The sequence below is a fragment of the Sipha flava genome, unplaced genomic scaffold (assembly GCF_003268045.1).
Source record: "Sipha flava isolate LNK unplaced genomic scaffold, YSA_version1 67_pilon_pilon, whole genome shotgun sequence".
NCBI lineage: Eukaryota > Metazoa > Arthropoda > Insecta > Hemiptera > Aphididae > Sipha > Sipha flava.
The window spans coordinates 1440316-1458362 of record NW_020273607.1 but is presented as its reverse complement, the minus strand read 5'-3'; the positions used below and the strand labels follow the sequence as shown (position 1 = coordinate 1458362).

The following is an 18047-nucleotide window of genomic DNA, read 5'->3' as shown; positions in this document are numbered from 1 at the left end:
AGGTTATTTTATTTGAAACTACTGTTGTAATCAATGCATTTATTATCCGTAATATGGTCTGCCCAGATCGTAAACTTAAAATAACCAGATTTCGAAAAGTACTAGCTTAAAAAGTTCCCAACACTATTCAGCCAGAATCAGATGCGATTAAGATGCATCATCATCATCATCATCGATATCCTGACTAAAAGATATTATATTCTATGAAATAACAAAGAAGTGTGTTAGGAATTGTAAAAATGTATAAATATATTTACTTTTATAAATTGGAGTCACATCATATTTAATCGGTACACGGAAATACAAATCTATGCATGAAATGTGGAGTAGTGCTCTGCATATTTTGGTCTAGTATGGGCCTAACATACAAAAACTATTGAATCGTCGGTTTGGTTCGGTTCAATAATTTTTAGGGGTAGTTTGATCCAATTCTCAGATCAAATTTATTATTTTCAGTCTGGTTCGGTTTCAAAAAAAAAAAAAAAAAAATGAAAATCAGTCCGGTCCGGTTTCAGTTCGGTCCCAATCATGGTACTTAAAATTTAAATACAGTTATTGTTATATAAACAAATAAAACGAAAAACAACCTACAACTTTAAGTATATATTTATTTATAAAATCGGGTAGTCCAGTCCTGTGTGATACTAAACGCATCATATAGTACGGTCTGGGCTAATACAAACTGAACCTTATGGACCGGTCCATTAATGCTATAAAATATTTTAAGATCGGACCGACAGTCTTGTTCACAGTCTACTTTATTAAATGTTATTTAATAACTAGTCCCGTCCGATCTAAAAATGATATGAAGCCGACGGTTCGGTCCAATTTTGATCTTTGATTAACGCTTAAATATGGTTCGGTCCGACTTCGGTCTCCTGGTAAAATTTGAAGTTTGGTCTGGTCCTTAAAATAACGGGCCATGCAGAGCACTAATGTGAAGTATTGTAAAAAAAAATCAATAAAGTTAATGTATTTTTTTATTGTATATACGATTTAGTGGTATGTATAAGAAAGCAATTTTAAGAGCATTAAATTCGATTACATAATTTAATGCAAAAATATCTATTTTATGTTACAATTTCTTATGAACACATAAATATAAATTATATTCAAAGTACTCGGAATATTACAAAAAACGAACTCTGAGTATATATTTGTATTTTAAACTTCACTAAAAATCATATGCTTTTTCATTGATAGATGTGTATTATATTTTTATAAATATTTCAAATTTTATACCGGGAACAGAGAATTAACGTATTAGTTATAAAATAAGCAAGTGTTTGCGTAAAAAAAATACAATCTTATCTAACTGATTACCCACCGGAATATGATTAAGTGGGTAAACATTTTATTACTAAAATTTTTAAATGACTATGTTCAGAAGCTATCATATTCTAAATAGAATTCATTATTACAAAATTTATAAACATGATATCCGTATAATAATTTCAAATAATAATACGTATTATTCTATACATTTTTAAAGTATCTATATTAGATCATCTTAAATGTATTGTTTGTCTAATAAATAATTAAAAATAATATGAATAATAACCAAATTATATTTGATTTAAATGGCAATCGTCAATTTGTAAATGTGGAAGGAAAATATGTCAACATAAATGGTTATCGAGATATTAATGGTCATCTATAGACACAAGTTTAATGTGTTGTTAAAAAACCTTGCACACAAAATTAACAAAATATAACTTTTGTGTGCAATTTAAATGCCCCAATAAGTTTGTATTAGATAACACTGACATAAGAGTATATTTTACGTTCACTGTATATTATGTAACATTGGTTAGGCTAACTTAGTCTAAAATATACCTTTATTTTTAACTATACAGTAGACTTAATTATATTGGGACATATCAGTTTTAAGTTATTAAGTTTTTTCTATTAGTGTAAATTTCATAATGGTAAATTACAAAAAAAAGAAGATTATTTTGGCGGTTTTCGTTTTATAATAATATAAAAAATATAATTTTACTATGTAAACTTATTTCATATAATATTATCTAATAACTACATTAAACTATCTGAATTACCAGACATCACATGAAATTGTCTTGGACGGAGCTTAATTTTAAACTGCCTACAAGTTATTTAAAGTATATTATTTACTAATGCTTTTTTTTGAGTCATTATAAAGCCACCATGCTCTTCACATTAAGAATTTGATGAAACCCAGTTAAAAGCAAAATTAATATTCATAAAAACCAATTTTTTTTTTCAAATATCTTCTTACTTCACAGAATGTTAAAATAACCATTCTTTAAAATTTAATTTTTTTATATATGTTCGTATTAGAGATGTAACCATTAGTTAGTGAATACATTTTCGAAAACTAATTTTCAATTTAGAAGGATTCTCAAGGATGTTTACCGTATACTTATAAGATTTATGTGTGGACGATGAAACTTGATGCCTTATAAGAAACGATCAAATTATTTATTCATAGTTAGATACCAAGCAACAGGGTTCGTGTGATCTTCTCAAAAACATCGTTCCATTGGGACAACACGGCTTAAACGGGATTTTTCGTGAAAACTGAAATAGTTTCCAGTGAATCCTTGCTGGTGCGTGACTTCAAGTGTTAAAAATAATATTATCAATACACCAGGTTACTTAAAAACATTCAAACAACTAGTGAAGAGTTGAAAGTTTCTCGCGCAGGAAATTTCGGCTTTCCTAAAATAAATAAATAGCTTATACGTGTTTGAATTTTCAATACGCTACAACTAAAACAATCCAATCGACTTTTTTGGTTTTTTTTTTTTACATTATTTCTGATCATTACGACACATCAATGTATGGAAATTAACGAAAAAAGTTTAATAAAGCCCAACGTTTGCAGGAAAAAAGAATTCTGATTCGTTTTTTTATGTCTAGCTCTAATATATACGTTTTTAGGTCACAGATAGAGACATAATATAAATCCTAATTTATAACATGTTATAAATTGAAAGTACGGCTATGAATTAATAGATTTTTAATAGTAATGCGATTTATAATAATAGTTTAATCGCCTCATATAATATAAAAAATAACTGTATAGCTAACAATAAACTAATAACTCAATCGTTTAAAAACTTATTTTACTGAAGAACCAACGTTTTACAATGTTTTATTAAATGTATATACGATATACGTATAATGTATTTTATTCAATATTGATGTATAGGTGTATATCTATTACATTTCTAATAAATTTATCTTTTTTATGACAAATGTTATAATGCTAAAACAAATATATATATATGAGTACATTTTTTTTTTATTTAGACATGATTGTATTAACTTTGTATATACCTGTTGATGAATTTTTAATTCAAAACTGTTCGTACTTTACTAACATTAAAATACTTCAGACTAAGCTTTATTTATTTATAAATTTATTTACGGGAATTAACTATTTAATAATTATTAATTTATTATTTGATAAAGTAAAATCAATAATTTAAGAAATTACTAAAATCATCTTTGTGTTATGTTTTCATCCTATTTTGGATTTTTATGTATAGATACGGTTAATTATAAACAAAGTGACTACTAAAGAAGTTTCAATTCTCGGGCTTGTACTCGTTACATACATAGTTTAAATAATAATAATATTTTTAGGATTAAGTTCTATGATCAAAAATAATTATCTTGATACTAGACGGAAAACAGGAGTCAGGATGCAGTGAAATTCCATAAAATCTTATTGCGTTTCTTTTGATACTGTGAAATGCAGACGATACCTATGCTATTGACTTATACAAAACTTATTAATTCTATAAAAAATGTTGGGTGTCTAGTACTTATTTTTACAGTTATTATGGTTTTCATCTGTTCGACCAGGCTTTCCCCGTTTAAAAATTATGTTAAGACACTCAAAACGCAACAATTATTGTTATGTTCTTATAACGCAGTCTTCTTTGCAAACATTTACTGATTATAAGATCACCCGAGATAAAGAAAATAATCAAATTCAGTTTTTTTATGACTCTCAGGCATAATACCTATTTACTAATATTTATATTCTGTATAATATTTAATAATCCATTTAAACCATTGACGATTTTACAGATTTATATTAAACTAGCCGACACGTCACAGCTTCACCGGTGATTGCTTGTTTAATTTGTCTTTGGATGAAGATATATAGAATTTTTTATTCGAATTTTATCGTTTAATAATATCGGCAAGTTAAATAGAAATGAATTGAAATGTTTCTAGCGAAATTAATGATAAACTTTTTTATTAAAAATAAATACAGATACAAAAGAAATGATGAGTAATTTATGGTTGATAAAGAATTTTATAAAACTTCTGAGTATATGCCGTTTTTTGTTTAATCTTCTGTTGAAATTAAGATCATAAGATTATTTTGGTCCCCAGTTCGAGGACATCCCACGTATAATTGTCCATATCAAAAGCACTCTGTTTGAAGATCCACACCAACGTATCTGAATATTTTACCTTGCGCTTTGTTTATCGTAATTGCAAAAGAAACTTTAACAGGGAATTGAAGCCGTCTGAAAGAAAACGGCAAGTCAGATGGAATCATAGGAAATGTTGGAATAAATTAAATTGCTCCTTTTGCTGGCCCTGTAAGAATGATGGCTTCTATAATATTATTTCACAGCGATTTTATTTATAATATTGTACCGTTACATAAGTTCGGTGGTTGAAGATTACGTTATGATGTAATTTAAGGACCAATTTTTAATTTTAGCTTAGGAGGAGGAAATCCCGAAGGAGAAAGAGAATTGAGAAATTTTTGTGGATAATGAATAGCATCATCTGTTAATGTAACTGTATCAATAGATAGATATTCACGTCAGTGTCCATCGAGTTTTAGAAGGATGATATTATTGATTTCTTCTGCTGTTGCATTTGTCGGAGAGATAATAGCTCTTTCACATAGTCATTGATAAGATTGATCGAACATTTTAAAAAGTCAAGATAAACTCCAGTAATCAACTCTTCCACATTATTTACCACCCGTTCAATCATGTGATTGACAGAAATGTAACCATTTTCATTTTATAAAATTCCATTTCTAATTTTCAACAATTTTGCTAGAAAAATATCATCATCTACGCATAAATAAACTCTCATATTTGTTCTTAAATAAAGTTTTTCAACATTGTTCGATATAGAAGAAGATTTAAGCAAGCATTAACGACATCAGCTCGAGTACCCTTTAGGGATCACTGGCAAGCTTTGACGGAAATCACCAACGAAAACAAATGTTATTCCGCCCAAAAGCTTATTATTACACTTAAGATCTTTTAATGTTCGATCAATTGCTTCGACATGTGATCTGTAACTCATTTAACACTCATCTCACACAATGAATGAGGTTTCTTGAAGATTTTTTCCAATAAGGCCATTTTTACGAATAGGACAAATTTTGTATAAAATAATATATTTAACGGTAACTTGAAAGTCGAGTGAGCAGTTCTGCCACCACTAAGGAGAGTCGCTGCAATACCAGATAAAGCAATTGCTAATGCAACTTTACCTGAGGATCTAATTTGAGACAATAACAAATTAATTATGAATATATTTGCTGTACCACCCGGAGCATCTAAAAAATACTCTTCTTTGATGATTTATTACGCTTTCTGCAATAACATTAAAAGCATATTTTTGATCATCAACTTATTTCGGTAAATTGATTTCTACAAATTCTTGTAAATGCTTATTATCGTAAGAACGCAAAATCGAGAATTGAAAAGGATCAGATGCATTTTCATTTCGAACTGGTGAGTTAATTTCAAATTCAGTTAAATATTTTTCAGACAGACAAACAACTTTATTTTCTATTTCAATCAAACCTCTATTAAATATTTCATCAGAAAAAGTTAATTGCGAGTCATTTAGTCGAGTGCGCTCTATATGATGAATATTTTCACAAAAATCATTTTTGAACTATTCCCATAAAGATTGAGGTTCAGACGATTGGCAGAAAATTATGATTATTGCAAATAATTCTCTTAACTTAGAAGGATTTTCTGAAACAGTTACGTCCGCTAGAGCATTTTTCTAATACTCATCAATTTTTAAAAACCAAAGAGCAAAACAGGCAGCTTTAAAGTCACGTGAATGACTCCATTAATGGTCTTTAAGTTTTCAAATGAAGTAGGACCTTATACATAATTTAGTAACAATCTTAAATGGAAGAACTCACTTTGATTTGGTGAATCGTGTAAATTTTACCATTGGCAGGGTCCATTTTTATTCCTGGCCAATCCGGAACATCTTTTCACCATCTTATCTTTAACCAACTTACGCTATTGTCCCAGGTATAACAAAAAGGAACTTCATGATAGAACAGTGTTTTTGAAAAATCATGTGAACATAGTTCAAAAAATGCTGTTAATATCGTTTTTCTTGGATTTTCAATTAAATGATGGAGATTATCAGCATTAAAGAAATCACGCTGTCCATTTTCTAAATGAACAGCTAAGTGCTTAATTGTTGGATCTCTATCATGGATTTCAAAATTAAAAATTCTTCAAAACGCTTCAAAAGTATATATGTATATGTATCGACCATTCAAATAATTTGCAATCTCATCGTTTTTACTATTAACAGAAATAGCTACTTTATTAATGTATTTTCATATATATTTTATTTCTTTAACCAAATGACAGTATTCTACGTTAATATGCGCAATAAAGCACCTTGATAGCACTGGGCAATATGGTACAACCCAACGGTTGTCAACCATGATTTTTATTTGACCTCGAACTTTTAATATTGCAATATAATTTCCATCATCTGGTGATCCCCATCGGTAAATCGGATAACCATCACCTCCAGTTTGAGTATCCTTGACCAATTAGCGAGGGTATTTATAACTGAATTTTCTATTATTCATACATGGCGATCTAATATTTAACTCGTCACATAGGTCATGAATCATTATTCTTGCATACTATTTTATAATGTATAGGATCTCTGTCTTTGTTCGGTATCTCGGCAAAAAATAATTTTATCAATTTCAGCTGGCTGAATTTTCATTTGTAATCATAGTTGTTACTATAATCGTTGCAACTAATGGTATATAAATGTGTTGAAAAAATATAAATAGTATAGTAACAACATTATTGATTTTATACTTTGGGTATACGATTTTTTAATTTTATAAGAACTTTATACTTACTTTTTATTGATAAAAGTGGTACTAAAACCTTTAACAGAGTGTCGGGTATAACTGTAAAAAATTTCAGCCAAATCGGTTCAGTGGTTTTCTCGATTATTGCGGTCGTAGAAAATCCTTTACAATTTTATATAATAGTATAGATATAGATATAAATATAATAATTATGAATTACGTAATTATCATCATATAAGGAGAATGCTTTATCAAGTATTATTTCATTATAATAATATGTATATCAACAACAAAAAAATATAATAGAAGCGGAAAACGCAAAACTCTTAAACTAAGTACTATTACTCGTGAGATTTGCAAAAACAACTAGTAGACGAAAAAAAAACGCCGACAAGGAAGTGAATTAACAACATATATAAGGGCTCCGGATCAACGCCAAATTTAAATGTATCCAGCCTTCTATTATAGAAGTTTGCATGTTTTGTTATCAGCGTTTATTGTTTAAATTTTTCATGTTGATTTTCTTAAGTGTTAATAAAAATAATATTATCACTAGTATTTTTTATTTTATATTGCATACTATTATTGATTTAATAGCAGCGAAGGCCCTAAATGGGCTATAGAAGCTAAAAAAAAAAAAAAAATACTATTATTGAAACTTAACACTAATACATTTTTGAATCAATCATTCAGCACATATAACAGTAGACATATAACAGTAGATGATATAACAATCGTTACAAGTGAATGATTTTGTGCATAATAAATTCTTATACTGTAAATTTAGTATGGATTTTGAATATTTGTATTTTAACATTTAATTTGAATTAGGTTGATTAGTATTTAATATGGAATAGGATTATTTATTTTACTATTATAAAAATTATATCAATTATCACAATATTTCCATAATTTAAATGCTATCGCATTATATTTTTAATAACTTAAAATATTAATTGAATTTTGTTTTCTTCTATTAAAAAAAAAAAAAAAAAAAAAAAGCCTGGCTTTTAATTTTGATACAACTAAGCGTCAGAATGTGTAAAATATTTTATTTAAAGACCTAATTTTACTTTATTAAATCGTGATAAACATTTTCTTTCTTATATCAGCATATCCAATCTTTTATTCGAGAATTATGTTGTTTAAATACAAGTATACAAAAGTATTTTAGAGATTTTTTTTTTTTAATTTTTTTTATAACTGTTACGTCATCTAGCCAATATAATACAAGATTAAATTTTCAAAATTGAGTAAAATATTTAAAAATTTGTTTAAAATACTTTGTTCTAAAAACAACCACTGATTTTGATATTTGGAAAAATCCTTTTCAAAAATCTACGTATAAAATGACGTGATTAGTGAGAGATGGTTTGGGGTTATATCCTCATCCCAATCGTCATTTTTTTTTTCGGCCCACAGAAAACAACTTGTTAGTCATCAGAACTCTTTTAGAGTCTTTACTTTTTATTAGTTATTAACAAAATTGTATTACTTATGATCCACTATAATTATTCACTATATAGTATTTATATAAATTATAAAATTATTGTATTATTATATTATTTAATTATTTTAACAGACAACAAGTTGATACCAACATAATCATGAATGGCATTAAGTTGGATAACGTGAATAGTTATACATACTTCGGAAACAGAGTTACTTTTGACGGGAAAAGTGCTACAGATATAAGATGTAGAATAGCACAAGCTAAACAAGCTTTTTTCAAAAAGAAAAAATTCCTAATCACAAATTCCATAAATTTTTAATATTAGAAAAACATTAGTAAAAACACTTGTATGGAGTGTGACGTTATATGAAGCTGAACCTTGGATAATATTGAAAGCTGACCGAAGAAAAATAGAGGCTTTTGAAACATGTTGCTGGTGAAGGATCTTAAATATTCCATGGACACACCGAGTGACTAATGAAGAAGTATAAAAGAATAATTGAAGAAAGATCAATATAGACGACAATCGTTAAGAAAAAAGAGAAGTGGATAGGACATCTCATAAGGAACAATACATGGATAACGGCTATAATTGAAGAAAAATCGAGGGAAAAACCAGGAAGAGGAAGACCTAGAGAGTCATATATGAAACAAATCATGTTGAATATAAAAAGATAGTCATATAAAGAACTGAAGAGATTCGCAATGAATAGAGAAGAATGGAAAAATATTTCATCATTCAACCAATCTACGGATTGAAAAAAAAATAATAATCATATAAGATCAGGAATAAGTGTAAAAGTAAGGTGTGGCTGTATGCTGAATACAAAAGTGATAAATTTTACTGTAATTTCTGTACAGAAAATGAAAATAATGAATTATTTGTACTGTTGGAGCAACAAGATTATTGAGCAGACATTTAAAAACTATACATCGTGTAAAACCGACAAGAACACAAAGACAATAGACAGGCTAACGAGTTATTAGGCCACTTGAACAGGGTGTGTGAACTATAATAATACATATCACACGGGTACATGGACATTTAACACACGGGTTAATGGAGTTCAAATACACGTGTACACGTGTATTTTAATCAAACGCACTTTAACACCGTTTCCACGAAAACGTATGAACGGACGGGTTATTGGTTACACGTGAAACAGAGGCCCCTAGTTTGAATACTACTACGCCGTTTTGTGTTACAAAATAACCACTTTTAAACAGTTATCACGTTTTCGATGGTATAATATAATAATTTATTTAACAATATCCGGGGACAGGACGCGATTCCGCTTCGACGACGCTTAAACAAGTGGTTAGGCTGTCAGATGTCCATCATTATTTGTTCACAACAGGTACAGCCAACAAACAAATGTGTGTATAGAGCCGTGAAAAGTGGTCGAAATATTCGAATAAGTGTCGATCACGTGCCGGCTGACTCGGAGGCCTCGACGATCAACGATCTCGAGTTACCGAAAAGATTCGTTTTACGGTTGGACCACGATCGTTCGGGTGTAAGATTTATCGCGAACAACGTATAAAAATGCTGATAATCGGTTGTCGCCCCGACGGTGGCCGTATTGCGAACTGCGGTATATTTCCGGTCGGAAATGACGAACCGCAGGCCAGCAAACAGGTGGGCGCTCCTCGTGGATTGTTAACGGATAATCATCGTTCTCGTTGCTGATCCTCGTCAGTCAATCCTTGTCCGCCGTTGTCAACCACTTCGTCAGTCACCGTTAATTCTCGTCTGCTATCGTCGTCGCACTATTCGTCGCAAGTTTTCCTCGTTTTCTTCAGATCTTCCGATACGATATTGATTTGTAAGAGTTTGATTGAAATGAATGAGATGATATTATTTCGGGATACACGTTTTCTTAAATTAGTTTCCGTACCGACTAGAGAACACTATTGCGGGAGGCGGTTTCCTGTGTTCTTTTGTTTTTAACGTACTTGTTTGTAACTTCTACTCCAATTGATTTGATAACAGTATGATTCATAAAAAGTTGAAATGTATACAAAGATTTCAATATTAAGGAAACATAATATTTCATTTATAGTTGATTTCACTTTTTGACACTTTTTCCAAGCTAAATATTGTTAAGCTTCAGCTTCGGACTAGTGTATGTCAAGGATCGTCTTGACAGCTTACTTAAGTATTGCCACAAAATAATCATTAACTTAACTGTGTACATAAAAGAAAACATTTTACCGTTCTTGTACCAAACATGTTCAGTGCAAGCTTATGATAAAGATATAACTTTAATTGAAAAACTTGGTATTAGTGTGTTATAATTTAAATTTATTTTATTTATAAAACACTTCACAAATATTCTAAATTGTAATCTAGAAACGATTTTGGATGGCATGAAACATGAAGCCCATTTCTTGTTTTTGGTACTACCGCAACAATTCATTTAAATGTACGAGGTCTGTTCAAAAAGTTCCCGAATTTTTCAATTTTTTATTTATGGTGCTTACTTACAAGCTATTGAGACTTATCACCCTCGAAGTATTCTCCCTCTTGGTTAATACACTTTTGCCAACGACGTTTCCATTGTTGAAAGCAATCCTGGAAAGCGGTTTCTGGAATTGCTCGTAACTCCGTTAGCGAATTTTCTTTTATTTCGTCTATCGTAGAAAATCTTTGTCCTTTTAACGGATATTTTAATTTTGGAAATAAAAAAAAGTCTGCTGGTGCCAAATCGGGAGAATATGGTGGATGAGGAAGTACGGTCATGTGATTTTTCACGCAAAAATCACGAATTAACAGGGAAGTGTGCGCCGGAGCATTGTCGTGATGAAGAAACCATGAGTTTTTTTTCCACACTTCAGGCCTTTTCCTCCGCACTTTTTCTCGAAGACGTTTTAATACTTCTAGATAGTACCATCGGTTAACAGTTTGTCCTGCAGGTAGAAATTCGTGATGAATAACTCCCAGATTGTCGAAAAAAACTGTTAGCATAACTTTGACGTTTGATCTGACCTGACGAGCTTTTTTTGGTCTTGGAGAAAATTTACCAACCCACTGTGATGATTGGACTTTTGTCTCAACATCATAGCCATAGACCCATGTCTCATCACCCGTTATAATTTGCTTCATGAACATGTCATCATCGTTAGCGCGATCTAACAATTCTTGACAGATTGTTACGCGGTTGTCTTTTTGATCTTGCGACATCAACCGAGGGACAAATTTTGCTGCAACGCGGTGCATTCCAAGTTTTTCGACCAGGATTTCATGACATGAACCAACCGATATGTTATAATCTTCCGCGATTTCTCGAATAGTTAAACGTCTATTAGACCGCACAATTTCATTGACTTTTGTCACATGAGCATCGTCTGTCGATGTCGACGGACGTCCTGAACGTGGGTCGTCATCAACTGATTCCCGACCGTCTTTAAAGCGTTTAAACCAGTCGTAACACTGTGTACGTCCTAAACACTGATCACCATAAGCATTTTGCAACATTTTGTGAGTCTCAGTAAAAGATTTACAAAGTTTAACACAAAATTTAATACTAATACGTTGTTCGTGAAAATTACTCATCTTAAAAATCGCACAATACACACGACTCGTCTACTTTGAACGCGCACAGTTAATGATTCGATAGCAATAAACATTTGAGATTTAATGGAAAAGATAGCTGCTTATCTGTATTTTATTTTGATATAATAACATTTACAATAATGTAATTTTTCTATTTTTAGAAACGATAGTTCGGGAACTTTTTGAACAGACCTCGTATTATAACTTGTAACACACCCTTTGAAAATTCTTGGGCACGCCACTATACGTACAAACATAGATTCAGCATGTTTTAGTGTGGCAATAAGCCAAGAATATTTAAATGAAAGTAGAGGAGTGCAAAATGATATACATACCTCATGTCTATAAGGAATGTTCCAACAATAGTAAGCAATAATGGAGAACTGAGGCGTTTAATATTGAATGTTAAACGTGTTAAATAGGATTTAGTGATCTAAGAAGTGTTTTCTAACCAAAAAAAAACTTATAACATGGTAAGATCATATGGAATTAGTAGCTTGTCATTTCACTCAAAATAAACTTGAAAAATTCAAAATAATCATTTATTCCTTAATCATACAGTCATATATTATTTAAATGCATAAACAAGATCAGATTGCTAATAATTTATTACCTTACGTAAGCATTATCATAATGTTATATCGTAAGCATAATCATAATGTTATATTATTTTATATATATATTATAGATGAAAGGATTATCATATTATATTTTTTTTTAATGAATTCTTTCTTTATTTCTTCATATTAAGGCAGGATTTTATTAAATTTGTATATAGTAAATTCACACCAACAGGTAACACTAAATATTTCAGTTAAATTACCTTATATTAAAATTAAGTTATTAATGAATGATAGTAAGTACCAAAACATAATTTTAGACAAATTTCATAATTGTAATGGACATACGCAATACAACTCAGTTTTTATTAAATAATTTTTGTATAAAAAGTTTTTCTTACTACATATTTAGCAAATTTGTAGTAGAATGAATTTTAATTTTCATTAGATATATAATAATTAGAGCTATTAGGTCTTTTCTCAAATTTTAACGTGCCAATCTTTTTTTGTTTTATAAATCTTGAACGTTAATAGGTGGGCCCTCATACACAACTTTTAAACGTTTCTATTAAAAAAAGTCTAATAGGGTAAATTTTAGAAGTCTTGCAGGCTACAAAATTACTTTATGGCAACCAACCATGTTAGGAAAAATGTTATTTAAATATTGTTAAAAAATTATGACAGAGTGCTGGAGCACCGTATATACTTATTTTCCCGTGTAGCTAATGTAGTAACATTTCCTAACAGTAATAGTAATTGATTTACAGAATAGTCTAAGTATATTCTACCTGTAAGTGTTCTGTCATAAAAATATAGACCTAAAAGTTTTCCACCGACTAAATCCGCACTACACATAGACACCCTAGACTGCCTGAACATTAGTTTCTCGAGGACAGTGTGAATTTGCATTATTTCAAAATCAATAATTTTGTTTGTTCATTTTACCATAATTTGTTAATTAGACTCATCAATCGACAAATTTCGACAGAGTATTCTTTATTTATGTCTTATTTATCTACTAACAGGTATTTGTATTATTATTAAGAAAATTGTATTAGAGTATAGTATTAGATTTCCATATAATTTATAGAGCGTTGTTTATAACCGCACACTTTTATATCTTAATCCTACATATGTTCGCCAAATTAAACCGTTCAATACCGCACAAATGTATATATATATATATATATCAATTACATATATATTTATCTAAAATAACATGAGTGCACCTCGAGACAGGGCGAGGTCACTCGCTCGCTGCGCTCACTCAGACAGTTAAAAACGAAAATATCTTCTGATTTGCTATGCAACATCACCCCAAGTAGGTCCCAGGATAAAAAAAAAAATTTGTATGGGACTCATATGAAACCGACAACGTAAACTGTGTATGCAAAGTGTGCAGAAGGAAAGGAACTGTAAACCAAATGTGTGCGGTTTTGAACAATCAACCTTTCAAATTTCTCTTTTTAACAATAGAATAAATATGTGCGGTTATGAACGGCCGATTTGATAACCGCCGATTTTATACGCCTAAAATCGTTAACAGAATGATTGACACATTATTTAAATACATGTTTAGTTTGTAAAGATGCAGAATGATTATTGGTAATAGTATTACTTTCGAGGTAATAAAACTTTTTTTATTGCATATTCTATATGATTTCAAAATATTAAAAAATATTGTACTCATGCTAACGAATCCGTTGAATATTGTAAATACGTTATTGTAAAATGAGCGAGAGAGAAAAAAAAAATCACAGAATAGGTGATAGAGATCATGTGAAAATAAATTATATTATTTACATACCATAAAATTGGTATTTTATAGTTGACTGTTCAAACGCAGTATTCGTTAATATGTAAAATTTGTTGTTGTAATGTCACTTTTGATTTCCCAATAATACCGTTTTAAAACCAGTAAACTGAAACCTCACAATCATAGCGACACTGATAGAACGTAATATTATTATTTTCATGGCCGTTCACGTTGGTTGTACGGTCTCATATTCAATTGTAATGCACTTGGCACAATACTGAAATGAAACATTTTAGTTCGGAATGAAACTTTCGGGCACAGCGTTAACGTAACGTGATTTGTACATATTTAAAATTAATTGAACAACGTATTGAATGCATTAAACTATCGTTTACAATACCTGCAATAAAATTCGTTCGTGTAATTTTTTTTTTTTTTCATTATTATTTATTTATATATTTTTTTCGGTAATGATTATGGTCAAAGTTTTACAATTAATAAAATAACTCATACCATGTATGCATAGGTCATGAAAAATGTTTATTGTTCTCATGACGGGGTTATCTTTATTTTTATCAATGTTTTTGAAAAATGTGTTAAACTTAACATGAAACAAAGATGCGCATAAATTAACGATGAGACAGAAACGGAAATCTCACAAGCTACTATATCTAACATTTGTTGTTCGGTAATAAGTATTAGTATAATTCACGCACAAACTCAGAAAAGCGCTCAACGATTGTACGTAAAATGGAATACTATATCGTGTATTTTCACAAAGGTTTATGTATTTATTTATCATAAATATTATTATCATTCTTTTTTCCTCATCGGTCGTCGTTTCAGACAGGAACGCCACTTAAGCAAGAATAAGCCACGAAAGGATTCGGAATTCATCGATGAGGATCATCGATTACCGACCGGCATCTCAAGTGCCAAAACGGTAATTAATATTAACATCTTCGAATGATTGCTGAGTCGGTTAATTCGACGTTTGCGCAAATAGATAAATCGATTGACGTGTGCTGTTGCTACCGAGATAAAATACGTATCCGATAACCAGTGTCGTCGTTAGCGGGCAGGCAACATATGAAATTCAGGCATCGCCATCGAATTAAGTTTGGGGGCCCATAATTTGTGAATTTGGAACAGTTGGACATGTTCAGGTGCAAGGAAATCGTACTGATTTTGTCTAGGACCTCGCAAAAGCTTGCTTTGGAACGGCCGACAACGATTACCGGCCGATACCGGCATGGTCCAGAGGGGGTAGATTTTATGATACCCGGACCAGACGTTTGTCAACACTTATTATAGTGATAAAAGGTCTCTTTTTTGACGCGCTTTTGACGGGTGACGATTAATCGAAATCTCCGTAGACATGAAATACGACGAATAAGAGCGTTGTTGTGGCAGTGTCCAAAAAGTATTTTACTCACCCGAAACAATAATAGTCGACAAATCTGTACGTACAGGTCTGGCCCAGTGATCACGAACCAGTCACAATAAGATACTTTCAACTCTTTCACCATTTATTCTTACCTAACGCACTTTTAGTACCAAATTTCATCATTTACAGGATTCTCTCGCGGGTTCTGAGAAAATTCGTTTCTATGATATGAAATTCCTGTTTATGAAAACATATGTAATGCAAAATAACACGAGACCATGCAAAACACAACGAAACGACACAAAAAAATACTAATTTTGTCGTGTCCTTTGATTTAGTCAATTTACTACCTCGTTCACGTAACACTACGAAACGGTTTTCACGAAAAAGTTTTTAATGAAAAAGCCATATACACAATATTCACGAAATTAAATGAAAACGTGAAAACACGAAACATGTACAATGTGGAGCGACCTAAATGGATAATAATAGTCCAAGTATATTACAACCGACAAAAAAAAAAAAAAAAATGACTGACAATCGGAATTTTAAAATAAACAAGAACTCTTAATTCTATTTGTAGCATTGTGAGTACAATACAAAATGCGTTTCCCATCGTTGTGCGAAAATTCTAAGGGTATCTAATAGACATTCTAACGAATAAGTAGGATTACATTTCAAAAATATTATATTATAAACAATGGATAAATAAATAATTCAATAAACGGTCTGAATAAAACATATATAAATTGGAGCACAGAATATGAGCTATAAGAAAGTGCAATTTATTTTATTTTTATGTTTTATAATAATAACGCCTGCTAGGGCAAACAAGTACAGTAGATATATATATATATAACATAGGTAAGTAGTATGTACTGTATAATGTACTGGTAAATATAAATTAAAATAGATTATTTATATTATTTTATTAAAATTTATTTTTGTAATAATATAGGTACGATTGTTTTGTGGTAGAATTAGATCATTTGCATTCACCAACATGACCATGGAATGTTTCATTCTACATTTATTACTTCTCCATGTTTTATTAGTATTTACTTCCATACGTGGACAATACTTGTAGATGTAATTTTAACGGACTAGGTGTGTTTACATGAGCAAACCTAAATTACGTCATTTTCCATTCATTACGACGATAATAATAACATGAAAATTATAAGAGGGCAACTCAACGGTGTTAGAACGGACGAATATTCGTCTCGAAACAGAAATACGATATTATTGTTATCATTGTGATAATTTCTGTTAATTAAACGGGCAATACTTACTATCAAGTAAGTATTGCCTGTTTCATATTAATACTATTGTGCAAGTTCATCTGTCTTTCAATGTTCTAGACGGCGCGGATACTAGAGGGCTAAATGTTATTCGTATCTAATTGTATTGAGTTTAGATGAACCTATGGCCATTTTCCACTTCACTAAAACCTACATTCGGGTAGTTTGAATAAAAATCAAGTTTTCTAAGTCATAGAGGTCCATGAAGTCATAATACACGAGCCGCGTTATGTATGAACACAATTTAGCCCAGTTCGTAATGAGGATTTATCAATATCAACATCAAATGTTACGAATCAGTAAAATGGGATCAATGCAATGTAATTACCCAAAAATTACAGTACCGAAATCGGCAAGTGACACATTTTTGTATCATATTGTTGATAATTTTATAAGATAGTTAGTATTGATAAAACTCTGTTAGTGTTCTAGACGGTCTATAATTTTAGGAACCGGACTGTAATTGTTAATTAAAGACCAAAGTCGAACCGAAACGATGGCTACATTTTTATTTATTTTTTTTTCATACCGAACTGAAAATATAATTTATTAGAGTGGACTATCGATTCGAACTAGACTGTACAATTTTGAATTTCACAAAATAATTGATAGTTGGTATGGATTTTTACTGTTCGTAGATTATTACAAAACTGTACAAAACCGATAATATTTAATACATAGATAGGTATTGTATATAAATCATGTCGGACGGCGCGGAATGGCATGGCACAATTCTTCCGTGTCGCCCGTACCATAACTAGAATATTTTTTACCGCTGTTCTAGAAAATATTTCTGATAATAATTATTTAATAAGTATCAAGAACAGCTTTGGATTTATACCTTCGAAGTACTTACATAAAACAACGGTGCAGGGGTAAAATATTTATTCCCGTGATAATATTAGTGTTATAAA

General features: G+C 30.4%; 1 protein-coding gene across 1 annotated transcript in view; it reads right to left on the bottom strand.

Annotated features, from left to right (window-relative positions):
* Positions 1 to 18047, bottom strand: part of LOC112691823 (head-specific guanylate cyclase) — a 421762-nt gene that overhangs the window by 340536 nt on the left and 63179 nt on the right. The window lies entirely within an intron of this gene.